This window comes from Natator depressus, chromosome 2 (genome assembly GCF_965152275.1).
Source record: "Natator depressus isolate rNatDep1 chromosome 2, rNatDep2.hap1, whole genome shotgun sequence".
Classification (NCBI taxonomy): domain Eukaryota; kingdom Metazoa; phylum Chordata; order Testudines; family Cheloniidae; genus Natator; species Natator depressus.
In genome coordinates this window covers 208374093-208401223 of record NC_134235.1, presented here as the reverse complement: position 1 = coordinate 208401223, position 27131 = coordinate 208374093, and positions in this window count along the sequence as shown.

Sequence of the window (27131 nt, the reverse complement as noted above, 5' to 3'; positions counted from 1 at the left end):
CTGGTCTCCTGCCCGCCTCCTCACCCTGTTGTGGCTTGCCACTCACCTCCTTACTCCCCCACCAGACCACTAGCAAGAGCTGGTGGCCGCATTCTGAGGCCACCACAAACAATGGTGCAAGAACCCCTGCCCTAAACTGTAGCTTAGTTAGTTTATGTGTTAATGCGGCACCGGTAACATTCTGAGAAGTCTTACTTCTTTAGCTGCACTTTTCTATTTCATTTTGCCCTGTGACTGGTGATATTCTTTCTGTAAAAAACAATCTATTTTTAAATCGTGCTAGACATAGGGAAACTCACAGTGAGGAAAGTGATTCATTTAGCTGGTCTGTGTGGGTGTGGGAACCTATGGATTTAAAAAGCCACAAGGGTCCAGAGAGATAAGGGGGAGGACAAATTGCACTGCAGCAGGAGTTTGTTAGTTTCAAAAGTAGTGCGCCCAGTTTCAGCTCTGGGTAACTCTACCCAGCTATGCCAGTGAGAACTAGTATTAGAATGACAGCTAGAGGTTTCAGTCTTTGTAGGATTTCCGTCAGCTTCTTATCATATTAACAAATTATAGTAACTTCTCCCCTATCAAGTGGTTAAACATTTCTGTGGTGTAAATGTCAAGAAATGCCAGGACAACGACAGCTTTTAGTTCTGAGGTGTGACATCTGTGGATACCCACATGACTCACTCTGTTGAAAATACCAAGGTTATAAATTCTAGTGATAAACTGATTGTCTGGATAACAAACCTTAGTGGAAGACTGGGTAGAAACAGTGTATAGGTGTGTAACGATGCTGCCTTTGGTGGGACACTTCTGACACTTCTGTACCAATTCAGGACAAATTGCTTAGAGCAGGGCAGTCACAGCCCAAGGCTGGGGTTCCTTTGCACACCAAGGCAAACCAAACCAGCCAAACAGAGAAGACTTTGGTTTTATCCCACTGGCTAACCATAAGTCATATAAGCAATTCCCTTAGATACTCCAGTTTCCCAGTATCACCACCAGAGCCACTCATTATGAGGATGAATGATTATGAAAACCAATACCCGAGCAAAAGAAAAAGGGTTCTCCTGATCCCAAAGGACCAAGCCCCAGACCCAGGTCAATATACAAATTAGATCTTACCCACAAATCACGCTGTTGCCAATCCTTTAGAATCTAAAGTCTAAAGGTTTATTTCTAGAAAGAAAGAAATATAAACGAGAGCTAAAATCGGTTACATTGAATCAATTGCATACAGTAATGGCAAAGTTCTTGGTTCAGGCTTGTAGCAGTGATGGAATAAACTGCAGGTTCAAATCAAGTCTCTGGAGTACATCCACAGCTGGGATGGGTCATTCAGTCCTTTGTTCAGAGCTTCAGTTTGCAGCAAGGTTCCTCCAGAAGTAAGAAGCAGGATTGAAGACAAAATGGAGATGAGGCAGCTGCCTTTTATAGTCTCTTCCAGGTGGAAGGATGCCTCTTTGTTCTTACTGTGGAAAATTACAGCAGCAAGATGGAGCTTGGAGTCACAAAGGCAAGTCACATGTCCATGCATGACTCAATTTGCAGGCCGAGTCATTGTTTACATGTTCATTTGAACGTTCCCAGGAAAGCTTAGATGTGGATTGGCATCTCCCAAAGTCCATTGTCAGTTAAGTGTTTCTTGATTGGGCACTTACTGAGAATAGTCCCTTCTCAAGAAGCTGACCAAATGCATCACTGAGGCTACTTAGAATCAAAACACATTGATATACAAGTACATCGCCAATATTCATAACTTCAACTTCAAAATTGATACACCCATACAAATAGCATAATCATAATCAGCAAATCATAACCTTTCCATAGACACCTTACACGACAACCTTTGCACAATATTTGCTGCAAATATATAACAGTGGTTGCAACAATTATCTATACGGTCCCAGTTTATGTCAATAACGTCACAAGGCATGAAATATTTCCAGGTAAATGCATGCAGTGGTCTGTAAAGCTGACCAGTTCTGTAAAATCAGCAGCTATGTTTTTAAGAATAAATTCGTTTGAATTTAATGTCTCCGAAAGGCACTATGTTGACAGCTCTGTGGGATGAATCCTTTAGTTATCTACATGTAGCAGCAATGCAAGCTTTCCCACATTGCATTGTTAATATGCCTGACTCTGATTGTGACAGCCTGGGGGGGAGCTGCACCTGTGATCGCTCTTTCTCTCTCCTGTGGCACTGTTTCCAAGTGACAGGTCCCTACCTGCTCTCCTCCCAAAGTGGCATTCCATAGTTCACACCACTAGAGATGGGATTACCAGGCTGCCACACCCCCTATTCCTACCACAGTCCCTGCTTACAGTTCCTCACAGGTGCACACCCTCAGGTGACAACTTTTTCTGTTTTCACCTCTCTGCAGGTGGAACCCCGCCCACACTCATAGACTGGATCTTGGGGTGGCAGTGTCCCTGTTTCCAGCTGTGTTAACAGTACAGGCCAAACTGCAGCTGGTACCTGCAAGACCAGCAGCTGATAAACGTGACTCAGAACAGCTCCTTCCAAATATGCATATTGGCACTGAAAATGATTAGGGGGCTGGGGCACATGATTTATGAGGAGAGGCTGCGGGAACTCGGATTGTTTAGTCTGCAAAAGAGAAGAGTGAGGGGTGATTTGATAGCAGCTTTCAACTACCTGAAGGGGGGTTCCAAAGAGGATGAAGCTAGGCTGTTCTCAGTGGTGGCAGATAACAGAACAAGGAGCAATGGTCTCAAGTTGCAGTGGGAGAGGTCTAGGTTAGATATTAGGAAAAAACTATTTCACTAGGAGGGTGGTGAAGCAATGGAATGGGTTATCTAGGGAGGTGGTGGAATCTCCATCCTTAGAGGCTTTTAAGGCCCGGCTTGACAAAGCCCTGGCTGGGATGATTTAGTTGGTGTTGGTCCTGCTTTGAGCAGGGGGTTGGACTAGATGACCTCCTGAGGTCTCTTCCAATCCTAATCTCCTATGATTCTAAATTAAGATGGAGAGTTTTAAGATGTCCACACCTGTCAAATAGGAACTAGACTGACCGCAGAAAAGACTTGGTAACAAGTTTTTGTCCCTATGAGCCAATTCTAGATTTGACCCGAAGATGAAAAGGTCTGTTGCTCCTGAGCCATCCAGCCTCCCAAATAGCTGTATTACAGACTTCACGAAACCCTATAGTATTATTCCTGTTGTTTCCCAGTTACTACATTAGACAATACAATGCACTTTAAGAGTATATGCCAATTGTTGCTCTTCAGAAAACCAAGGAGTGATTTTTCTACAACAGAGAACTTGAGGGCTGAATTAGAGGGACACAGGTCATATATTGTGTTTTGCTGAAGCAATCAGCCATATCAAGGCAACACTGTAGAGAAGACGACAGATCTGGCTTGGGAGGCTAATCTCAGCTCAGTGTGTGTGCAATTATGTACACATTTTAAAATAGACAAAACAGGAAATAAATAATTTCTCAATCATCCTGCACAAAATATTCCATTTATCTCATGCTGCACATGTGCTTTTTAAGTAACTTTAACTTGTTTTAGGGCCAAATGCTGTTTTCCCATGCAAAGTTAGGGTAGACAAAAATATGGAACCATTGGGGCCAATTCTGGCCCTCCACTCAGGTCCCTAAACATGCATGGCCACTATAAAAGGGGACTCTATAGGCTGAGAGAGAATTCCCCCTATGCTGCGTCAATGTAGGGCAGATGGAAGTGGCATTATATTGCCATCCCTCATGCATAGTCCCCAGCTGGGAGGAGGGCTGCCAAGGCAGGATGGGGCAACTGATCACTGCATACACCTGGTTCTCTTTGGCAGCAAAACAGCTCACTGGTGGCTGGGTGAGTCTGCCATTAGTAAAAGCAGCTCCTCAGTTGGCCTAACTTACGCTATGCTCTTGGTGTCGACCAAATCCAAGCAGCACAAAGTAGCAAAGAAGCACTGTATTGTGAAAGTAATGCTGAAGTTTTACAACCAAGTGGTTTAGAGGGTACTTTGCTCATATTGAAAACTGTGGTTAGAGGATAGGTTTAGAGCATACTGTGTCTTTAAGTAGGTGGAGGGAAAAAGAAAGCTGGAGGACTGCCTCTGACATTGGTGCTTTTCAAAGTTTCTGGTGCATGTGTGGCTAATGCCATTTTTGGTAAGTAAAAATGGAAATCTTGTCTTATACTATTGCCATTTTTTTGCATCAAGCCCGGCCCTTTTGAGATCTTGGAATCAAATGGCTGTATTTACTTGTTTTGTTTGATTCCAAATTCCAGATACCTTTAAATTCATTCATTCTGATATTAATGGTGATGGCTTAACCTCAAAAACTTGCATAAGCCCCAAACATTCAAATGCTTATAGAAATATTTGGAGTGTTACCTTCTTTTTGTTATCTTCCATTCTTAGTCCTCTCTTCTGCCCACTAAACCTGATCCTTCTCCCATCACAGCTGCTCATTCTTCTGACACACAGTTACATCCTTCTGTATCCCAACTATCTCTCCGGCTTTCTCAGTGTCTTCAGCTTGATTCCCGACTCCCGTGCTATCACATTAGGAGGAGCTTGAAGGCTTGCCGTTCCCTCTGCCAGGCTTGGTTTTGCTGTTCGGTTTAATTGCAGCACTCTCCATGCTGGAGTCTTGCCCCTGAACTAATTGAAAATCCCAGAACTTGCAAAAAGGCTGTAATTGGCCTGCGAGAGATTATCATACTTACCCAAGTGCTAAGATTGATTCCAGCAAAGGAATGAGATAGGGGATAATTATCCATATGACTTCAAAATTTAAAAGGGAAAGGGATGAGTTTATTTTGTTAAAATGGTAAGGTTTGAGATTTGGCCTGAGGTTTGGAATTGTTATTTATTCTGAATTAGCTCTTCCTGATTATATTTTCTTGACCTTTACAGTCTGTATAATTTTGTAATTGTAGGCACAACCAAACCCTTTTAGTAGGCCTGTATTTCAAACCAGTTATTTATTTCAGCCTTATAACAAAGCTTATAGTTCTGATCTGTCATGCCCATTAACCCAGGTGATATCCAGAAATTACAGGAAGTGGTAATGCGAGTGAATTATAAGTACTGTAGGAATTATGGACTTGCCAAATATATCACATAGAAACTTTCTCAATAAAGGAAAGTGCCAATATAAATGTTGGAGGCTCAACCCTTTGGTGATAGCTGGGCGCATGTGCCAAAGAATGCTATTATGGTCACATACCAGTTGCCCATGATGAACATTCTGGAAGTTTTCATCAGAAGAAAAGTCAGTTGAAGCAATAAGGATGGAGACTTCACATGGAATGTAAAGGCTCATCTGATGAGAGTAGTGAAAGGCTGAGTGCTTAGCTTAGAGGCTTCTTTGTCCCTCCTGGAAGCTAACAGCAGGTCAGGCTGTGGTTCTAGACACCGAGGCTACGTCACAAAGGGCTGGTCTACACTACCGTGATAAATTGATCTCAACTATGCTACTTCCATTATGTGAATAACGTAACTGAAGTTGATGTTTCTAGATCCACTTATTGTGCTGTGTTGACGGGAGATGCTCTCCTGCTGACTTATCTTATGCTTCTCGGGGAGGTGGAGTACATAAATTGAAGGAGGAGCACCCTCCCAGCGATTTAGCATGTTTTCACCAGACCAGCTAAATCCATGATGCTGCTCCATAGTGTAGTTTTGGATTTAGCTCCATAGTGTGGACATGGCCTATATCTCCAATGATGACGAGTAATAAAAACCTACTTTATAATTTGATAGAGACATGTTTGCAATCACCATTCAATAATTTTAGTTTGGTGTTTCTAGATCTACTTATGTGTTGGTTCTTATAGCAATTTCATCATTATATTCTCTCAGGCCTGGTTCAATATTCTTTTTGTATTTCTGTACATTGCTATATACCGTAGCCCATTATTAGTGTTAAACAGTTAATTTGATTTTTTTTATCTGTTTTTCTCTGGACTGCAGAGACTGCTTTTATTTAGAATGCAGTAGTAATATAAAAACAGCAGTAATATGTAATAGAACAGGGGGAAGACCTTCAAAGCCTTCTACTGAATGTTAAAACAAGAACCCGTGGGATGACACTTACTCAAAATATAAACAATTTACAAAAGGGTGATTTTGGCAGTAGTGAGAATATAATGCGTTCAGCTCTCTCTTGACTAGATTAATCAAATTGCATTTTGTTGCTGACAAGGGAAAGGCTGGCTAGGGATTAAGTAACTGTGGTTTATTCACAAGTGTCTTTTATCTAACACCAGTGGACAGAGCCATTCACCCTACATTAAAATAATTACTAAAGTTCCCTTCAATATTGCAGATCCCAAATTAATGCTTCTGACTGCTGTTGTAAATGGGTCCAATATTTCTAGTAAGTTAGACATGTGACAGAGTTATGTCCATATTCTCTTGGAACTAAATAATATAAATCTTAGTGTATTCATCACTGACAATGTTATCTTGCTTAATTGAGATGCTTTTTTTTATCTCAGCTTGATACAAAGTTGGGTTTTAGAAAATTATAATATTTCCCATCACTGATACTCCTGGCGTCCTCTTTTATCACTTTATTGTGGCACAATGTGGTTTGCCATTGCTTCCAGGCACATCACAACAATCATATGTTCTAGCTTTTCCATACATTTATCCATACAAAGTCACCTCCAGTCCTGCAAAATTCTAGTTTTAAGTCTGATGCCCAGTTTATTTCAAGTCTTTGCCAAAGGTACCACTCTTCTCCACACAGAGCAGCCATTCACCAGCTGCCAGTTCCAGAGAACACTTCCCAAATGGTTTCTTTTCTCAAAATGACTAACTTCTATGCCAAATTCATTCTTAATTTTGTGGACTTCATCACTGCCAATTGCGCTTTCTCCTCCAGGCAGTTGTTTCTTGCCAATTGTCCCAGAAGCCAGTGTCATTGCCTTTGAAGAATACTTGGTATATTCTCTTTTTCTCACATATTTCTCCTGGAATATTTATCACTCCTAGCCAAGTTTCAGTATAACTACAGAATTGAGGAACTACAGAATTGTGAGTTTATGCATAGTTGAAGTGGCCACCTCTATAGTCTGCCAAGACTATATTCCCAACAGCAGTTGGATTAGGTCAGTAAACTTTATCAGTATGATGGGGCATAAGCGTAAAACCTATAAATAACAAGAGTGCCCACTGCAGGATTCTGTACTGCATGCTGTTGAGGCTCAGGGCTACAGGCTGGCATCTACAGGGCTCAGAAAAAGGCACAGAAGGCATTCTGCTCCTTTGTGCATATGCATTACAATACCATCTTTAACCACATGGTTGCATACTATTTTTGACACAGGAGACCTTGCCTCATTTAGAGCACAGAATGGACACATGAATTAAGGTTGTGCAGGGAATTGTAAATCTGGTTATATCGAGTGCTTGACTTTGCAACCTAAAACATTCTTTTGACACGCTCCAAGAGCACAATACTGTTCCTTTTAAAATTGTAATTTAAGCTGCTCCTTGGAAGTTTTTTGACAGGATGTTACAGGAATGCTGTTCATGCTGCACCTACATGGTGGGCCTGATTCTAATTTGCAGTGATCTCCTTTCTCTTCACACGTATAAAGGCTAATTACAGGCTGAAAACCAGTTGACCTCGTCCTGCATGACCTTGGAACAGGGGGAGAGATAGGGAGTGCGAGGAATCCTCAACTGTAGAAACCAAAGTAGGGAGGGAAATGGCAGAATTCACATATTTAAGACCATAGCATACCATTACCAAAAATTTACTTACAGACACCTACACAAATATATTGAGTCAATGCCTGCATGATCCTTGCCGAGAATGAGGAGTGCAGAACCACTGATTATCAAATGTAAATTTTTTTTTTAATAATCAGTTTTCCCTTGCTATACACTGCTTTTTTCGTCTTTATATCAAGTTAATGAAGTTGCACTGTATTTATTTTGCAACAACCCATCATTCTACCATGGTTCAGTCGTGTTTTTATAAACTGCCTGGATAAGAAAGTCATCTGAGAACATGTCACAGCCAGTTCCATGGTTTATTGCATAAACAAGATCAGGCGACAACCCTGGGCAGTTTGAAACAGCGTGGCCTATCACAACGTGGGCCCATTAATGGGATCTGTGTGGCTATATATGAAAATGTATCTCTTGGTTTTACTTCTTAAAATCCTTGTAAGAAGTATATATTCTTTCTTTATTAGACTTATGTATACTGCATGTATTTTGACATATCTCAGGTATCTATATCAGTGGTTTTCAAACTGCGGGTTGCGACCCAGTACTGGGTCGTGGAATGGAAGGCACTGGGTCGCGGCGGCTCTGGTCAGCACCACCTACTGGGCCGTTAAAAGTCCCGTAGGCGGTGCTGCCTGGCTAACACAGACTAGTTCCGACCTGTTCTGACACTGCGCTGCACTCCAGAAGCGGCCAGCAGAAGGTCTGTCTCCTAAGTGGGGGGGCCATGGGGCTTGGCACTCTGCCCCCGCCCCGAGCACTGGCACTGCACTCCCATTGGCCAGGAACCAGCCAATGGGAGCTGTGGGGGTGGTGCCTGTGGGTGAGCGCCGCGCACAGCCGCTTGCGCACCTCCACCTAGGAGCCGGACCTACTGCTGGCCGCTTCCAGGGTGCAGTACGGTCTGTGATGCCAGGATAGGCAGAAAGCCTGCCTCTGCACCCCTGCTGTGCCGCTGACTGGGAGCCGCCCAAGGTAAGCCCATGCCCCAACCCCCTGCCCCAGCCCTGAGCCTCTGCCAAACCTGGAGCATCTTCCCACACCCCAAACCCCTCATCCTCAGCCCCACCCCAGAGCCTGCACCCCCAGCCCTGAGCCCCTCCTACACTCCAAGGCCCTCATCCCCAGCTCCATTGGGTCGTGGGCATCAACAATTTTCTTCAGCTGCGTTGCCAGAAAAAAAGTTTGAAAACCACTGATCTATATCACTTTATTATCTGATAACACCTCTCTCTGGGGACTGTCCCTTGTCTTGGCAGAGGACTGGACTCTCAGATCTCTAATCAGTCTTTCTGAGTTCTAACTACTGTGGTTAAATAAAATTTCCACTGCTTATATGTCAGTTATTCTTCTTAAGGTTTAACCCAAGAGACACTGAGGTGGCAATTACAGGTGTTGAGCACCTCTCAGTTAAGAGACTGACCATACCCAGTCTTTCCTGTAAATGGAAGAAAGAAGGGGAGAGTTTGGCAAAAAAATAATTTTACTAATTTTGTCCTTGTCTTAGAAAACAGTGATATCTTTTCTAATCCAGAGATAGAGATGACTCTTGTAATGTGGGGGAAAAGGTATGTTTGTAAGGACTCATGGCCTAGAACCCAGGTCCATCAAGTCTGGAGTGGCTGGTAGTCTCACAGGGCTACTGGAAGATCATACAGAGGTACAGCAAGGGAGCACTTTAAAGAGTAGGCACCACAGGAAGTACCTCCCATGAGATCCAGAGTAACAGTACCCTGCGGCCCTCTGATTGGCCAAGTGCCAATACTTAACCCCAGGTGTTGGCCCAGGAAGTTGTCTGGACAACTTTTCAGACTTTGGCCTGCTCTAATGCTAGACTTTACCTTGTGTCCTGATCTCTGGTCTCTGACCCCGATTTCTGCCTCTTGATTCTAACCTGGTACTGCCCCAATAGTCTGTCTTCCACCGGGCCTGACTCTGACCCTGACTCTTGTTTATGGGACCTGTGCTGTGATTCGTCCAACTGTTTCCTGGTGACTCCTGTCCCTGGTGGACAGACCTCAGCCCAGCTGTGACTGCTAGGCCAGACTGCCTATGCCATGGTCCCTTTCAGTATAGTATGTTCATTTTGACAATTCACAAATTAATTGGAACACTATCCAATACATTGCAAACTTTAGATCTAAGTCAAGAAACACTCATGCATGTTCTTCAGTCCATCCCTGTTCAGGAAAGCATGTACCTAAGTACCATGGTCTTCAACAGGCCAAAGCATGCACTTAGAGATAAGCGCATGTTTAAGCACCCTTCCTGAATAGGGATGATTTCCTGAATCAAGGCCTTGAGAGGTGGGGTTGTGGAATCTATGGTTATTAAGTGACAATGCTAACATTTTAGAGTTCAAATAACCATTAGATTTATATTTTACTAGAAATGGGCCTAAATCACAAAATTCAGATCCAATTTCCCCCTAAGCATGAGCATGGTTGGAGCCAGTGTTTTTGGTTAAGTACATTAGATATATAGGCCCAGCATTCATTGTTCAGATCTGGATTTGAATTTCTCCAAAGTTTGGGTATGTTTGGATCCAAGGTTTTCATCTGAGCCTTTTCTAGCTGCTATGTCTTGCTGAATGTTGTGTCTGTTTATCATCTTGCTGTAACATTATATCTTTTTGGACCATTATACTGTTTCAAATTTTTATAGAATTCTTTCCTACTTGGCCTTTTTTTTGTTCCTAAACATCTTCTCAGTTTCTGGATATTTCTGTTTTTCAAAAGAAAAATAAAGAAACCAAGGTTGTGGCCCAGACATGCTCTAACATTTTTTTTGAGACACTAAGTCAGATGCCTTCAATGAATTTACTGTAACCTGAAAGATTGACCCTCTTCTTGGAACTTTTATGAATTAAGAATCTGTAAAATCATAACACAGTAACTACTGGCATTGTTGCTGAAGAAAGAATAGCTGTGGATCTGAACTGCTAACTTGGCTTGCCAGTCTTGTCAATGGCCGTGAGAGTTATCTTGGATGGAGTCTGACAGAGTAGAACCAGGAAGGATGGAAAATGAAGAAACCTGACAAACTTCCAGAAACAGAGCTTGTTTAATTATTTTTTCTCATTCTTTTCCTTTCATGTTTGTTTGTTTCCCCTGGTTTTGTCATAATAATAATAATAAATAATTGAATACTATCACATTGTTTACACCTTAAAAGGTAGGTTTTATTTTTTTTAAATGTAACAGAATTTAATACAAATAAAATAGTGTTTTTTTCCCACACAGTGTCACTGACAAACACAAGAGACAGACTAAAACAGGGTCATACTAATAACTGAGACCCTGAAATGTCAACTCACGTGCACTACCACCGTATTTTTTCCATTGTAAAGGCTCGCTGAAATCTGAAAAAAGTAGAGAGACTATAAATGATGGAAAGTAAATTAGACTTCAGATACGTACTTTCACTTCTAATAATCTAACATCTTATTGCTAACACACGTAGCAAATTTTGTTTTTAACGGATTAATCTTTCTCTTGGAACTGTCCCATTTGGAGCATGTTACATAATTTACCTGCACAGGAAAAGAGACTGTTTTTACAATCTATTTAAGATAATGAATCCAAAATTAAGTGAGACTTTGCAAGTTTGTTACTAGAATGCCAGAGGTCATAGAACATTAACAGATTTGTTTAATGTATTCCACTAATGTAAAATTTATTGTTATGATTATATTTGTTTAAAAAAATCAGGACTTTCTTTTCAGTTAGATAGTGCACAACTCTAAATTGTTTTCATGCACAGTAGCTTTGATCAACATGTTAATGAATTACCATAGATAAAGAAATGTAAGTAGAGTCATTCATACCTTATCTTGCGATTTACTGCATAATAGCTGCAAATGCTTCTTAAGGCATCATATGCAAACTCATTTTATGAACTCTTTTTGGTTTAGAAAGCATGATTAGCTGTGCAGGTTTCCATTTCACTAATTAATTTTTTTCTTATTTGCAACATTTTCTAATACTAATTCTGAATTTTATATTCAGAATGTAAAAAAATCCTATAATATTATGATAAAGAACCCAAAATATTAAGTCCACTTTTGGGTAGGAGTGTATTACAGTAGCTTTTTGCAAAGGGAGAACTTCGCATCTGTGTTTGAAATTGTATTTTAAGTGATTGTAAAGGTTACTGAGACAAATCTTGTTGCCTCTTGACATACTGGTACCTTTGAAATATACTTAAAGAACAGAAGTTACCACCATCGTCGAAATGAGGATATTTACACATCATGGTTTATATGAGGAAGAGTTAATCTTCACATTTCTAGGACTATGTATAGTAGCTATGCCTAGCAGTGCTACATCAAGCATTCAGCTCATTAAGCCCAAGGGAATTACATATTATGCCAAGGCATTAGATATAGCCAAAGGACAGCAGAGACCTAATGAGCTAAGAGCTTGAAGTGAACATTTTGTTAACTGTAATGGAGCTTAATTAGAGAAAAATGTTTTTTAGGACACTTCTTTTCTTCTTTAAATCTTTTTTTAAACATTTTGATGTCTATCTGCTCTTGTACTGTGAGACTTTTCTACCAGTTAAGTCAAAAGCATGAAAGGTGAATAAACTTTCCAGGCCAAGCTGAATATTCAGACACTTCATTTTATACTTAATACTTAGTTCATGGTCTCTACCAGAAATTGTGTTTCCTGGGTTATATGCAAAATGTTTAGTTAAACTGAAGCCATCTGAAATTTAAATGGTTTGGGACAATTGACTTTAAGGCTATGTATGAATTGCTATATGAGAAATAACACCTACTCACTGCAGTCTGGCATCCTGCTGCAGCACAAACTACAAACAGAAGCTGGCTCTGACTTCCTAAACATAATCTGAACTTGAAGCAAGTGCAAAGCCTACAAGTCTGCTGCTGGTCTGCTGCACGTTGAGGAGACAACAGACGTGACAATGAATTGTAGTAGCATCACTGAAATAATAAGTAGGCACATGGAACAAACCGATGAATCCCACAGTGGGAGCTAGGTGAATTGGAATCAGCACCTTGAATTCACACAGACCTAGAAGAGCAGTGTGGTCCAGTGGATAGGGCATCACACTAGCTACAGTACATTCACTTTCAGTGTCCTTGCTTTTAAAAAAAGTAGATAACCATTTCATCCCAACCCTCTATGCCATATTTATTCCTCCACAGATTTTAATATTTCCTGAAAAGAACATTTCTGCCAAGACTAAGGATCATCATAATTACAGCATTACACACCCTCTTTTCTTGTCCACTTGTTGCCTTGTTCTACATGGATCTTCTCTGCAAGATTTTGCAAATAGCGTGCATATATTCATTTTGAGACTAAATTCTACATTTCTTTCCCTTTTAATGGCATCCTGCTATGTATATTAAGTGATCTCTTTCCCCCCTCCTCCTATTTTATGGCCCGATTCTGCTTCTATTAAAGTGAATGGCCTGGGTCTCGTTGACTTTAATGGTATCAGGATGTTACCTTCAATATTTAGTGGAACATTCCCATCTCATTTTTATCACTTTCCATAATGTCCTAACTGTACAGTAGAATATAGGTTTACATTAATCATCATTAAGTTAATCATATTCTTTGCTTCATTGGGAGGTTGTTCTAAGGCTTCTTCGGACATCCCCCTCCCAACATTAATATTAGAAGTTAGTTATATTTAATGTTGTCAGTCTTCCTTCTGACTCCTAATTCCTATCATTACTTCGCTATTGTGTATTTTTCACTTTACAATAAAATTGTATAATATTTGTAGTTGTTTGTTATACTTAGCTTTTTATTTCCTCTAAAGGACTTTGCAGGGACTTCAGCTGGTAAGGATGCATGTACTTTGTATTAAAATTTGACAGAACATCTTTTAGACTTTGTTCTCCAAGTCAAAATCACTTCACCATGAGGTTCGGATGTTTACTTCACAAGATGCTTACCCTGTGTTACTGTATGATGGTATTGTTGGTGATGCAAGCCTCATTATGACTATATTGCATCATCTTTGAAGATATTTTGGGACTGTGGTAAATGTCTTGTGTGCTAGGCTTGTAAGACTTGGGATGACCCTGACAGAATTATAACATCCCTAGGTTTCCAGGTGATTCAATTCACATATGAACACATCTGTTCACTTTCTCTGATGTGTACTCTTCTCTTTCTGTGTGTAAGAGCTCACAGAGATGCCTTGGAGCAGATCTTACACTGTGGGAAGCATTGGATCTTATACTCTGATTCAGTGGCAGGTTGGCAGGAAAGAGAGAGGAAAGACTGGTAGTTCAAATGAACACAGGACACTTGAAAGGTATGATGAGAAACCACTGGTGTAAAATCAGCCTCTGGACAAAGCCCATTCAGTATAGACATGCAATGGAAACGTGTGTACTGAAAATATAAGAGGTTTTTTAAAATAAAAATACAGCTTTCATATGATTTGAGCTCACTATCACTAAACTATAAAGCAAACACATCCCCTACTTTTCCCCCTCACCTACACACTAGATTAACTAACCATTGATTAATACTAGAGCTGTGTGAAATATTTGCTTTGAACCTCAAGCTGAACCTCAAGCCTACTTGAACTTCACATTGGGTTTGAGGTTTGATGCATTTGCAAATCTTAGCTAATTCTTACATAAGCTTGAAAACATCAGCTGAGATTGTTCAAACAGATGGGAAACAGGTGAATTCCCTCCATTATGGCTGATCTCTCAAGCTCCCCTCAACAGATCCTAGAACTTCTCCTTAAGACCTTAGATGTCTACAAGAAGCATCTCTATGCTTCTGCTTCCATGATCCAATGGCATTCTGACAACAAACGAAAAAAGAGAAAGGGATTTTTTTTTTGTGGGGAGGGTAAAATGAGAGGGAGGAGTTAACTTTAGATAATTTCTCTTGGAAGTGCAAAATTCAGTGAATGTGAACCTATAACCCATTTAACTTAGGGCACATCTACACTTGCAAAGTTACAGTGCCGCTCAGAGAGCGTCGAAGGAAAACCTCTGTTGTGTGTTTGCACTGACAGCTGCCTGCACAATAGCGTGTTCACATTTGTGGCACTTGCACTGCTATTCGGAGTGCTGCACTCTGGGCATCTATCCCACAGAGCACCTCTTTCTCTTTTGTCGCTAAGACTTGTGGGAAGCCAGAAGGGGTTGCAGGGCATCCTGGGTCCTGTACCAATGCCCCGTGATGCATTGCTTCGCATCCCAGCAATCCCTGAGCTTCCGTTCACATTTGGTGCCATCTTTCGATGGTCTGTGTACTGCGCGCCCTGCCCTGCCTCTTTCGGGCTGCAGGAATGGATACCAAACTGTTGACTAGTATGCTGCTCACACTGATCAACACGTCACGAGGGGCAGTGGAGTTATTCCTTAAAATACAAAGGCAAGAGGAGTGCGACATTCATCTCGCCAAGCATATTCGCTACGATACGAGATTGCTTGTGGCATTCATGGAGGTGCTGACCACAGTGGAACACTGCTTTTGGGCTCGGGAAACAAGCACTGAGTGGTGGGATCACATCGTGATGCACATCTGGGATGACGAGGAGTGGCTGCAGAACTTTCGCAAGAAAAAGCCACATTCATGGGACTGTGTGATGAGCTCGCCCCAGCCCTGCCGCACAAGGCACAAGAATGAGACCTGCCCTGTCGCTGGAGAAGCACGTGGCGATTGCACTGTGAAAGCTGGCTACTCCAGACTGCTACCAATCGGTTGCTAACCAGTTCGGAGTGGGAAAGTCGACCGTTGCAGTCGTGTTGATGGAAGTGTGCAGGACCATTAATCGCATCCTGCTCTGAAAGACTGTGACTCTGGGCAACATGCATGACACTGTGGATGGCTTTGCACAAATGGGTTCTCTAACTGCAGAGGAGTGATCGATGGCATGCACGTTCCAATTCTGGCACCAGACCACCTGGTCACTGAGTACATTAATCGCAAGGAGTATTTCTCAATGGTTCTCCAGGTGCTTGTGGATCACCGTGGGTGTTCCACAGACATGAACGCAGGCTAGTCCAGAAAGATGCATGCCGCACGCATCTTTCGGAACACTGGCCTGTTCAAGAAGCTGCAAGCGGGGACTTTCTTCCCGGACCAGAAGATCACTGTAGAGGAAGTCAAAATGCCCATTGTGATCCTGGGAGACCCCACCTACCCCTTAATGCCATGGCTTATGAAGCCATACAGGGGCAACTTGACAGCAGCAAGGAGCGGTTCAACAACAGGCTGAGCAAGGGCAGAATGACTCTGGAGAGTGCATTTGACCATTTAAAAGCCTGCTGGCGATGCCTGTATGGGAAGCTGGAAGACAATATTCCTATGCTTATAGCCATGTGCTGTACGCGCCATAATATTTGTGAAGGGAAGGGTGAAAGCTTCACTCAGGGCAGAGGCTCAGCGCCTGGAGGCTGAGTTTGAACAGCCAGAGACCAGGGCTGTTAGAGAGGCACAGCGCGGGGCCATAAGTATCAGGGATGTTTTGAGGCAGCAATCTGAAGCTGAAAGTGACTAATATGTGTTGCTATGCTCAGGATTGCAGTGCTTGTAATGCTAGGAGGTGATTGGTGCACATGATGCAAGAAGGGGCCTTAACATAATTGTATGTTGCTTTGCAGTGCTTTTTTTGCTTTCACTTAATAGAATAAAGATTGCTTTCAAACAAACACAATTCTTTTATTGAAAGACAACAACCAGAGGAGAGAGTCAAACGAAAAAAATCATCAGCGGGGGGGGGGGGGGGCAGGGCGGGAAGGTCTCAAGAGGAGGAGGGGTTCTGGGGCAGCTACAGATTTGTGTATGTCCAGGGATCATACCCAACCTTCTCCTTTGGAGTACAATGCAGCGGGTGCTGTACTTCAGCAGGGCCAAACTGCAGATATAAGGGTGTTGAGTGCAGCGGGTAGTGGGCATCCACACTGCGGGACTGTGAGGAGGGAGGAGTGGAATGCTGCAGGTAGAGAGGGGAGCCAGGAGGTTGATAAAAGTGTGTTGGCAGTGTGTGTGTATGGGGGGGTGGCGCATGGTAAAGAGTTTTGCGACAGCGGCTGCAGGGGAGGGCGGGCACGGAGCTGCTCAGTTTGAAGAGCTAGTATCACCTGGAGCGTGTCTGCTTGGTGATCCCTAACTGTTAAGAGCTGCTCTGTGGCTTCTTTCTGGTGTGTCGTGTTCTTCTTTTGGTCCCTCTTCTTGCTGTCCCACCACTCCTTCAATTCTTTTTTCTCCACGGTGGAGTGCATCATAACCTCACAGAGAAAGTCCTCCTTAGTTCTTCTTGGCTGCTTTCTAATTCTGCACAGCTATTCTGCTGCCGATAACAAAGAGGGAGGCTGTGCTCCCAAGGTCATCTCTGTGAAGTTTAAATGCAACATTTTACAGAAGCAGTATTGTTTTCAACACAGACAACACTGTTTCAGTGCTTTAAACCACAGCCAGTACTCACACACCTGTCACTAACTGGCTGACCCCAGGCAAGCACACATGAGCCACAAGACCCCCAAAATGGTGAGTAGCCACAGAGGCAGGATAAATCACTGTTCCTGGACCCTGCTGTACACATGACTCTTGGGGAGAGACAGCACTGTAGGGTGGGCCTGATAATCATTCCTGTCCCCACTCTTTCCACAGGAGGTGATCATTATGGAAGATATCTTGCTGCTGAGGGTGAGCAGGGAATCAAGGGAGGGTCTTCTCCAAGCCTGCGGCTTCCACCCTGGCCTGTGTGCAGCAATGATCCCCCCCCCACACCTGTCATGGCAAAGTGGCGTGGGAAAGTTACTATTAATGGAGCAAGAAACAAAGAAGCTCTGTCAAGGAACCTGCAGCAGCAGATTGCCAAGTATCTCCGCCAGAATTTCCTGGAGGTCTCTGAGGGAGATTCCCGTGAAGTGAGGGAGTGTATCAACAGCCTGTTCTGCTGCTCAGACTAGGCATGCGGTGGGAGACGAGCTGGCTTTCTGCAACCCTCCTGCCCCCAACAACTCGCTTCAGCAATTCCCAAAATCAGATCCACTTACCAGGGGCCTCCTCTCCTGTTTGAGCTTCTCCAAGATCCACCTGCTGTGACTGGCTAGGCTCCCCCGGGGTAGAAAAGAGCTCCTGACTGCATGCATCTCTGGCCTCCTAGTCATCCTCTGCCTCTGGGTCCCCTTCCCCCTCTTCATCCAAGATTGCCTCCTCCTGGCTTGGTCCACTCTTGACTGGCACATGAGCCAACAAAGTATCCACAGGGTCCTTCGCAGTGAAGGTGGGATTGCCTCCAAGTATCGCGTCCAGCTGCTTGTAGAACCGGCAGCTCGTGGGCGCAGCACGGGAGTGGCGGTTTGCCTCCCGTGCCTTGTGGTAGGTGTTCTGCAGCTCCTTCATTTTGACCCTGCACTGCAACGTGTCCCGGTCATGGCCCCTTTCTGTCATGCATTTAGAAATCTGTCCATAGCTATTATAATTCCAACGGCTGGAGCGCAGCTGGGACTGTGCTGCCTCCTCTTCCCAAATGCCGATGAGGTCCAGCAGCTCGGCATTGTTCCAAGCGGGGGATCGCCTGGTGCGTGGAGCAGGCATGGCCACCTCGAAAGATGCCCTGAGACCACTGTATGCGTCACTGAGCAAACAGGAAGGGGACTTCCAAATTTGCAAAGGAATTTAGGGGGTGGGGATGACGGTTGGTCACCTGAGGGCAGGGCAGTAGAGTTCAAACCGATGGCCAGAGAGGTGAGAAAAGGCACTGTGGGACACCTCCCGGAGGCCCATCGCAGCGCTGTAATCACCCTGGTGTCTACGCTGGCACCGCAGCACTGTAGCCCCGGCGCAGAAAGCTCTACGCCTCTCGGCTGGGTGGCTTTTTTAAAGCGCTGCATCTGCACAGTTTCTGCGCACGAAGTGGCTTGGCCGCGTATACACCTTGGGAGTTACAGCGCTCAAAGCTGCTTTACTCCACAGAAACTTGTCAGTGTAGACGGGGCCTTAGAAAGCTCTTCTCCAGTCAGAGCTTGTACAATACGTTTCTCTATCTGGATTTGATGATTATTTTATTACTGTTGATGTTATTATTATTTGTATTGTGGTACAGGAACCTCCTTGGACTAGGTTCCTATTGTGCAAGGCACTATACAAACACAACAAAAGAAAGTTGATCCATGTTAAAGCTGGGTGAAATTTTTTGTCTGAAGCTTATGGGGAGGGGGAGGCAAAAATGCAATTACAGCAACACTGAAACGTTTTGCAAATTCAGGTCGGTTTCACCAATATGTTTATGTCTTTAAAATATTCTGAAAACTCCAGCCGATTCATTTTGACATTTTTGACACGACATATTTCAGATTGTCAGTGTGAAATGACTTTTTGTTCAGAAATTTCCTTCAAATATATTTTTAAATCATTAAAAAGTTAAATGCTCTAAATCTAAATAAAATGTTTAATTTTGAACAAAACTTTTTGTTCAACACTGAAACAAAAAAAATCAATTTTTTGATTAACTGAACATTTCAAAAAAATAATTTTTGGTTTGACCCTAAATGCATTTTTTTTTCAATTTTTCAGATTTTCCAGTGAACCAGAAAATATTTAATTTGCACAGCCCTATTCCTTGTCCCAATGAACTTACAGTCTAAGTAATTGATGGTGTGTACACATTTCATTTGCTTTCCCAAATTCATTAGTCTTGAGTCCTGACCTATGTTGAGGTTTTCCATGGCCTGGTGGAACTTTCCCGGACAGTTTCTGAGTACCTGTGATTTCCACAAGCAGCACTGCTAGCAGAGATCTTTAATTAGGCATCTTTGCTGCATGCTTCCTTGTAAGTTACTTAATATTCAGCCTGAAGAGCATGACAGTTTCACTAGTTGAACATATAAGTTGTTTGCATTGTTGAGCTTCAGCTTGTAGAGCTTACACAATCTGCTGGCTTTGCCAGTGTATTGTAATATCACATCCATAGCAAATGTTTCAGGAAAACAAGTTTTTTAATAAAGAAAGAGGAGTTCTAGTGTGTATTCATGAAATTACCAGCTTTTAACATTCCTTCCTTTAGAACTGCTAAATAATGCACAACAAGATGCTGGAAAGAAGGATTTTCTGGTCTTACTCATGCCCACTTCTCCGATCTCTCATTCACCCAGTCTCCCCTTCCAACCACATCAGATTTAAATATCTTGTCCTCCCCTTCAAGGCACTTCATATCTCTGACATTTCCTACTTATCTGATCGATCGTGTTTCCTGTTGCATCATTATTTCCCTTTCTGCTCTGCCAGCCTCATCTACAGCTTTTCACGCTTGACTCTGTACCTTCTTCCATGTCACTCTTTACTTACAGAATGCCCTCCCTGAACTGATCCATAAGGCTGCACTTTTTACTCCTTCAAACATAATCTTGTCACTGTCCCACATGAAACAATGTTAAGCAGGTTCAGGGTTTGGTGTACAGAGAACTTAGTCTGCTTAGGACCAAAGCAAACACATTATGATATTCATGCCAAAGATTAGCAATCTATTAATTGAAACACACAAATGGAAAAGAAACAAATCAAGGCACAAAGCATTGAAACTGGAATTGAGTGATTATGCAAAACAAACTTAATCAAAACCCTTGGAAGTCTCTTGTTATAGAAGGAATATTGGGTAAAGTCTCTTATTCTGACAAACTTATTTTGGGTTGGAAATGATAGCCACTTTCCTGCTTTAGACCAAACATACAGACAAAGAATGGGGAGAAGAGAGAGGATTGTAAAGATGGAGGAAATACAGCATTTTGTTGATAATATCAGGATACAGTGTGGCTGGTCAGTCATGGGTGAATGCTTTAGGCTGGTAGGTCAGCCACAACAGCTATTGCTGGGACCTTGGCTAACCTTCCATTCAGGGACATCATCTGGTTGGTTCTTCTCTGGTCCTTCTAAGGACAGGCTGTCTCATCTCCACCGTGCTGGTGCCATACAGTGCAGTTGATTTCTGGATGAGGTGAAAAGTGGAGAGAGATAGGGCAGAAGGAAGATTGTGTAGGGAACGGAAAGGAATACATGAGAGAGGTGAAAACCGAGCAGGAGCTCACATTTACCAAGCTGGTGCAGCAATGGTGGTCAAGCACAGGAGCAGCGGAAGTGCCCTAAAAGTGTGTGTGTGTGGGGGGGACATAGGCACCCGAAACATGGCCCCGCACCCATCTGTGCTGCACTGTGCTGTGCAGTCCCCAAGGTGCCACCCCCACACCACCCCTTCTCCCCAAGCCCCCGCCCTCACACCACCCATTCCCCTTGAGGCCCTGCCTTTACACCACCCCTTCCCTCGAGGCCCTGCTCCCGTGCTTCCTCTCTGTTCGCCTCCCTCCCACATTGCTCGCCCTTACAGCTGGTAAAAAGGGGGGGGGGGGCATGGCCCCCTGGCCCTCCCTGTTCTGGTGCCACTGGTCAAGCATTCCCACTGGAGTATCGAAATCTAGTGTCACAGAAACTATACTTCCACTGCAGCTGCAGTGAAGGTAAAAAGTTCCCCTTTTCTCCCCCAAAGCTTCTTTTCAAGGGCCCCCAGAAGGGCAATGGATGGAATGGTCCATCTTCTTATTATTTTGTCCACCAATAAGGCCTAATTTCTGAAGCACCAATTTTGATCCATTGACTTCCACTCCCCTTGTTTACTAGTCCTAATCTTATCAGAGTCCTTGAGTGGTGTCAGTAAAACCCATTCTGTTTAAGTTAGTTCAGTCTTTGCCTCCTTCTTATATCTTTTCTTAAATAATTTTATATAACAGGTCATTGTGACAATTATTACAATATCACTAACTTGTCACAATTAAGTATTTCACTCAGATTATTACTAGAGAACAGTATAGAATGGCAATGTGGTGACTGGCAAGAGAAGAGTTTTTGGACATATTTAAAAGTTAGTACTGAAGCACTGATACTAAAATGTTTTGAGATTAACAAATCTTAAAATCTCATTTGATGCAAACTCACATGGATACGGGGGCTGAACTTCTGCAAAAGGATTGTCCAGTTCCCAAAACACCGCCTAAAAGACTGCAAAACACTTCAGATCACTAGGGCCTGATGAAATGCATCCTAGAATACTCAAGGAGCTGACTGAGGAGATAATCTGAGCCATTAGCAATTATCTTTGAGAAGTCATGGAAGACAGGAGACATTCCAGAAGACTGGGAAAGGGCAAATATAGTGCCCAGCTATAAAAAGGGGGAAAAAAGGACAACCTGGGGAATTACAGACCAGTCAGCTTCACTTCTGTACCTGGAAAGATAATGGAGCAAATAATTAAGCAATCAATTTACAAACACCTAGAAGATAATAAGGTGATAAATAACAGTCAGCATGGATTTGTCAAGAACAAATCATGTCAAACCAACCCGACAGCTTTCTTTGATAGGGTAACAAGCCTTGTGGATAGTGGGGAAGCAGTAGATGTGGTATATTTTGATTTTAGTAAGGCTTTTGGTACTGGCTCGCATGACCTTCTCATAAACAAACTAGGGAAATACAACCTAGATGGAGCTACTAGAAAGTGGGTGCATAACTGGTTGGAAAATCGTTCCCAGAGAGTAGTTATCAGTGGTTCACAGTCATGCTGGAAGGGCATAATGAGTGAGGTCCTGCAGGGATCGGTTCTGGGTCCACTTCTGTTCAATATCTTCATCAATGATTTAGATAATGACATAGAGAATATACTTATAAAGTTTGCGGATGATACCAAGTTGGGAGGGGTTGCAAGTGCTTTGGAGGATAGGATTAAAATTCAAAATGTCTGGAAAAATGGTCTGAAGTAAATAGGATGAAATTCAATAAGGACAACTGCAAAGTACTCCACTTAGAAAGGAACAATCAGCTGCACACATACAAAATAGGAAATGACTGCCTAGGAAGGACTACTGCGGAAAGGGATCTGGAGGTTATAGTGGATCACAAGCTAAATATGAGTCAACAGTGTAACACTGTTGCAAAAAAAAGCAAACATCATTCTGGGATGTATTAGGAGGAGTATTGTAAGCAAGACATGAGAAGCAATTCTTCCTCTCTACTCCACATGGATTAGGCCTCAGCTGGAGTATTGTGTCCAGTTCTGGTCGCCATATTTCAGGAAAGATGTGGACAAATTGTAGAAAGTCCAGAGAAGAGCAACAAAAATGATTAAAGGTCTAGAAAGCATGACTTATGAAGGAAGATTGAAAAAACAGGGTTTGTTTAGTCTGGAGAAGAGAAGACTGAGAGGGGACATGATAACAGTTTTCAAGTACATAAAAGGTTGTTACAAGGGGGAGGGAGAAAAATTCTTGTTCTTAACCTCTGAGGATAGGACAAGAAGCAATGGGCTTAAATTGCAGCAAGGGAGGTTTAGGTTGGACATTAGGAAAAACTTCCTAACTGTCAGAGTGGTTAAGCACTGGAATAAATAGCCTAGGGAGGTTGTGGAATCTCCATCATTGGGGATTTTTAAGAGCAGGTTAGACAAACCCCTATCGGGAGTGGTCTAGATAATTAGCCCTGCCACGAGTGCAGGGGACTGGACTAGATGACCTGTTGAGGTTCCTTCCAGTTCTATGATTCTATGATTCTAAAACACAACAGCACTATGCTCAGACTGAAGAAAACAGAAAGCCAGCAGTTGTTTTTGGTTGTGAGCATTTTCACAAATGTTTATGGGCAGAAATCAGTAAAGGAAGAGACAGCTGATGAAACTGTTACAGAAACCCTTAAGCAAAGCGCCAACTAATGTAATTAAACTCGAAAAGTACTCATTAAGCACTAAAAAGAAAAGGAGGACTTGTGGCACCTTAGAGACTAACCAATTTATTTGAGCATGAGCTTTCGTGAGCTACAGCTCACTTCATCGGATGAAGTGAGCTGTAGCTCACGAAAGCTCATGCTCAAATAAATTGGTTAGTCTCTAAGGTGCCACAAGTCCTCCTTTTCTTTTTGCGAATACAGACTAACACGGCTGTTACTCTGAAACCTGTCATTAAGCACTGGATCCTGACACCTTTACACTGAGTAGTATTCTACTCCTTGAGTAGTCTCATTAACTTCAGTAGGACTATTGGCAAAGTAAGATACTACTACTCACTGTGAGCAGGAGAAGCAGAATCTGGCCTTAAATAAATTATTTCTGGGAATGAGGGGAATTGGAAGTAAGATACCATAGGTTTCTGCAGAGGGATAATAGCTATGCTTTTTCACCTCATGTTACCTATGAGATGATCTCAGTTACAAGAGAAAACATGGTAGGGCCACCCACTTGGTCTGATTATTTTTTTTAAGCAACAAGCTTGAAAAGGACAGATTTGTTTGCATCTGTGTGCCTCTGTACTTATGTTGAGCTACACAGATTGAAGGGATTGAGAAATACTACTGGACTAAACACAAATAATTTCTATGCTTTTTATAGATGCATGTGATCTAGCTACTTAGAGTGGAATTCTTTTGCATGCAGGAAATCAGGGGGATGTGGTGTGGGTTATAATAAGGAATACAGTTCCAAGATAATTTTATCATTTCTCTCATTTTCATATGTGAGTTTTATAAATATTATGCGCATGCATCAGTGTGTGTTTCTGTGTGTATGTGTATGTCATGCCCTCAGTGTGGAAGAAATGAAATTGAAAGTAGTACAACATACTAAATACTGGTAATACTGCCTGCTCTTAGGACATTTGAATACCAAGGAAGTCAATTAAATGCATACAAGTAATAATATCATTAATGGCTACAGAAATATTATATTTACTTTTTCCAGAAATTTTGGACATAAATCAGGAATGCATTGGCAATGAGGGGATGTCCATTTGTTGAAAAGTCTGCTCTAAGTCACGTCTCTATACAGAATGCTGGTTGACATTAGAAAGAGTTCAGATTATTTTTTCTTTTCCATTTGAATGTCAGCACATATTAATCAGTGAAGTATGGCTTGTTACATATACATCATGCAGCTTATACTGATTACAGGCAGCAGTTTCAATAAAGCTGGAATGGACCAGAAGAAGTTATCTGACTACCATTAATTTAAGTAATCAACAGTTTCAGAATCAAGATTAATGTCACTAATCACTTGTGTAAAAAATGTTGTTATTGTAACAACTACTGGTAAGGCCATGGAAGGATATCCGCTAGTCACAGCCAGACCTTTATTTAGGCCAGGGCTATACTAGGAAACTAGGTCTGTATAACAATGTCGCAATGAGTGTGAAAAATCCACAGCCTGACACGACACAGTTAAACCAAACCAACCCCTGGCATAGACAGCACTAGGTCAATGGGAGAATTCTCCCTTCAACATAGCTACTGCTTCAGGGGAGGTGGAGTACCTATGCTGATGGGAGAACCTGTCACCTGTCGGCTTCGGTAGTGTCTCCACTGAAATGCGACAGTCGCACAGCTGCGGTGATACACAGTTTATGCAGAAAATACCCCACCCTTTTAGTTTGTTCTCAAGTTTCCTTTACAACAAAGCCATTGTTTTTAGCTGGTTGCAGGGGGATTCACACCTGGGGAGAGGCAGATATTTTTCCATGCATGCCTCCCCCTGAAGGTTCTACTGAGGGAGGGCAGTTTTTAAGTTTCACCAGATGATCTTTGCCATTAAAGGGCCACTGATGGGTGCTACCAAGGAAGATCATCCCCTGACCACCAAATTATTGTCCCTCCTTCCCCCAGCCTCCATTTTTTTTGGACTGCACTGACTGGCTGTGGAGATTGGAACAGCTTGTGTTGCTACTAACCACCCTACTGCAGACTTTGCCTTACTGGGAGTCTCTATCAGGTCCTGTGCAGCTTTCCTATTTGAATCTAGCTCTGTGAGTGAAATAATAGTCTCCATCAGTCTGTATGCTTCTACTGAAATTATGTTATATTTTCTTTTCTTTAGTGTTTGTTTGGTTTTTCTTTCTTTTCAGCCTCCTAAGGAGACAAATTTCTCTAAATCCTCAACTACTGTCATTCCCCATCCTCTCTTTCCCAATCACCCTTCACTCTGACTCGATGATCACTTCATCTCTCCCCTGTCCTCCATGCTTGTTTTCTTTATGCGTTGTCTACCCTATACTCTAAGGTCATGGGATGCAATTCCAAACCTATACTGACTTCCTGCACTGGAAGTTTGTTCTTTCACTCTTTCTTCATCTGTGCTCTGTTCCTGGCTAGGCAGTTCCATTTCTAATACCCTTATCCATCCCCAGGCTTCCACCCCTGCTCCATTTGGGTCTCCGTCTTTATCTGTCCTTATTTATCTATTTAGACTTTAAAAAAAAAAAACAGTGCCCAACACAAAGGTATCTATATTGTCATTTGCACCATGCCACTAATACGTCTTGTGACAGAATGGAAATTTTCTGTAACATTTTGTTTGAATACTGTGTATGACCCAGTTTCCACTATATGCTGTTTTGTTAACTAGGTGGTGGGAAAGGGTTGTTTACTCTCTGCAGAGATCAGAGATACAGGTGTGACTGATGCCTAGCTGACTGCAGCCTAGGCCCCATGTCCATGGAGAGTCAGAAGGCACTGGCCACTCCAATTGCCTGGACATTTGGTACTTAGCAACCGATGATACTGGATGGCCCACCCCTCTGCAGGAAGCCAGCCATGTTTGCCCATGAATAACAAAGGACTGTGGACCGGCAAGGTGGGGGGTTGTAAAGTGTGGGCTGCTGGAAGGTTGAGTCTCTCCTGAACTGGGACAAAAGAGTGGTCAGAGGGCTCTTGGTTGACCAAGATAGATCACGCTGTAACCTTCCGCTCTCTGTGCTAACCAAGGACTTTTTACGCTCTGTTCCAGACATCTAATAAACCCTACTGCTTTTACAACACTGGCTGAAAATCACTACAGATACTAAAGGTAGGGTGCATTGCTCTCTGTGGGTGTACAAGTCTCTCTCAGGTGCCCAACTCAGGAGGAGTTGCTGGAGGGAGCTCACAGTGTGAAGCAGGGGTGCTGAAGGCATTTAGGTTCAGACCAAGGAGACTGCAAAGCCAAGTGGCTAACCCTAGTGAAAGAGTGATACACTAAGGGGGGTGGGGTCTGGAACACTAAAGGAGTCCTCCCAGGGACTGTCCCAGAGTACCAGACCTGTGGATCCATGACTGATCCAAATGCTGTTTCCCAATAATTAAGCAGTTGAGACAATCCTAAAATATATGAGTTAAACATATAGCATATTAATCAATTCTGAAATATTAGATCCATTTATTTTAGTCTATCCATTTGTTTGTAATACAGATCATGTCCTGACCTGTGTTTAGTAGGTATGAAAATCTTTTTAGTTAAGAGAAAAGGTAACACACTTATTTGGGGAAGTAATATTGATTGGGAAAGCAGTTCCCTGTGTGGCAAGACATATCAGCTTTTGAGACATACATTCTTGAAGAATTGGGTGTGCTGTTGCAGCATTCTAAATCATTTCAAAGAGGTTCTGATTATCAGTAAAGTC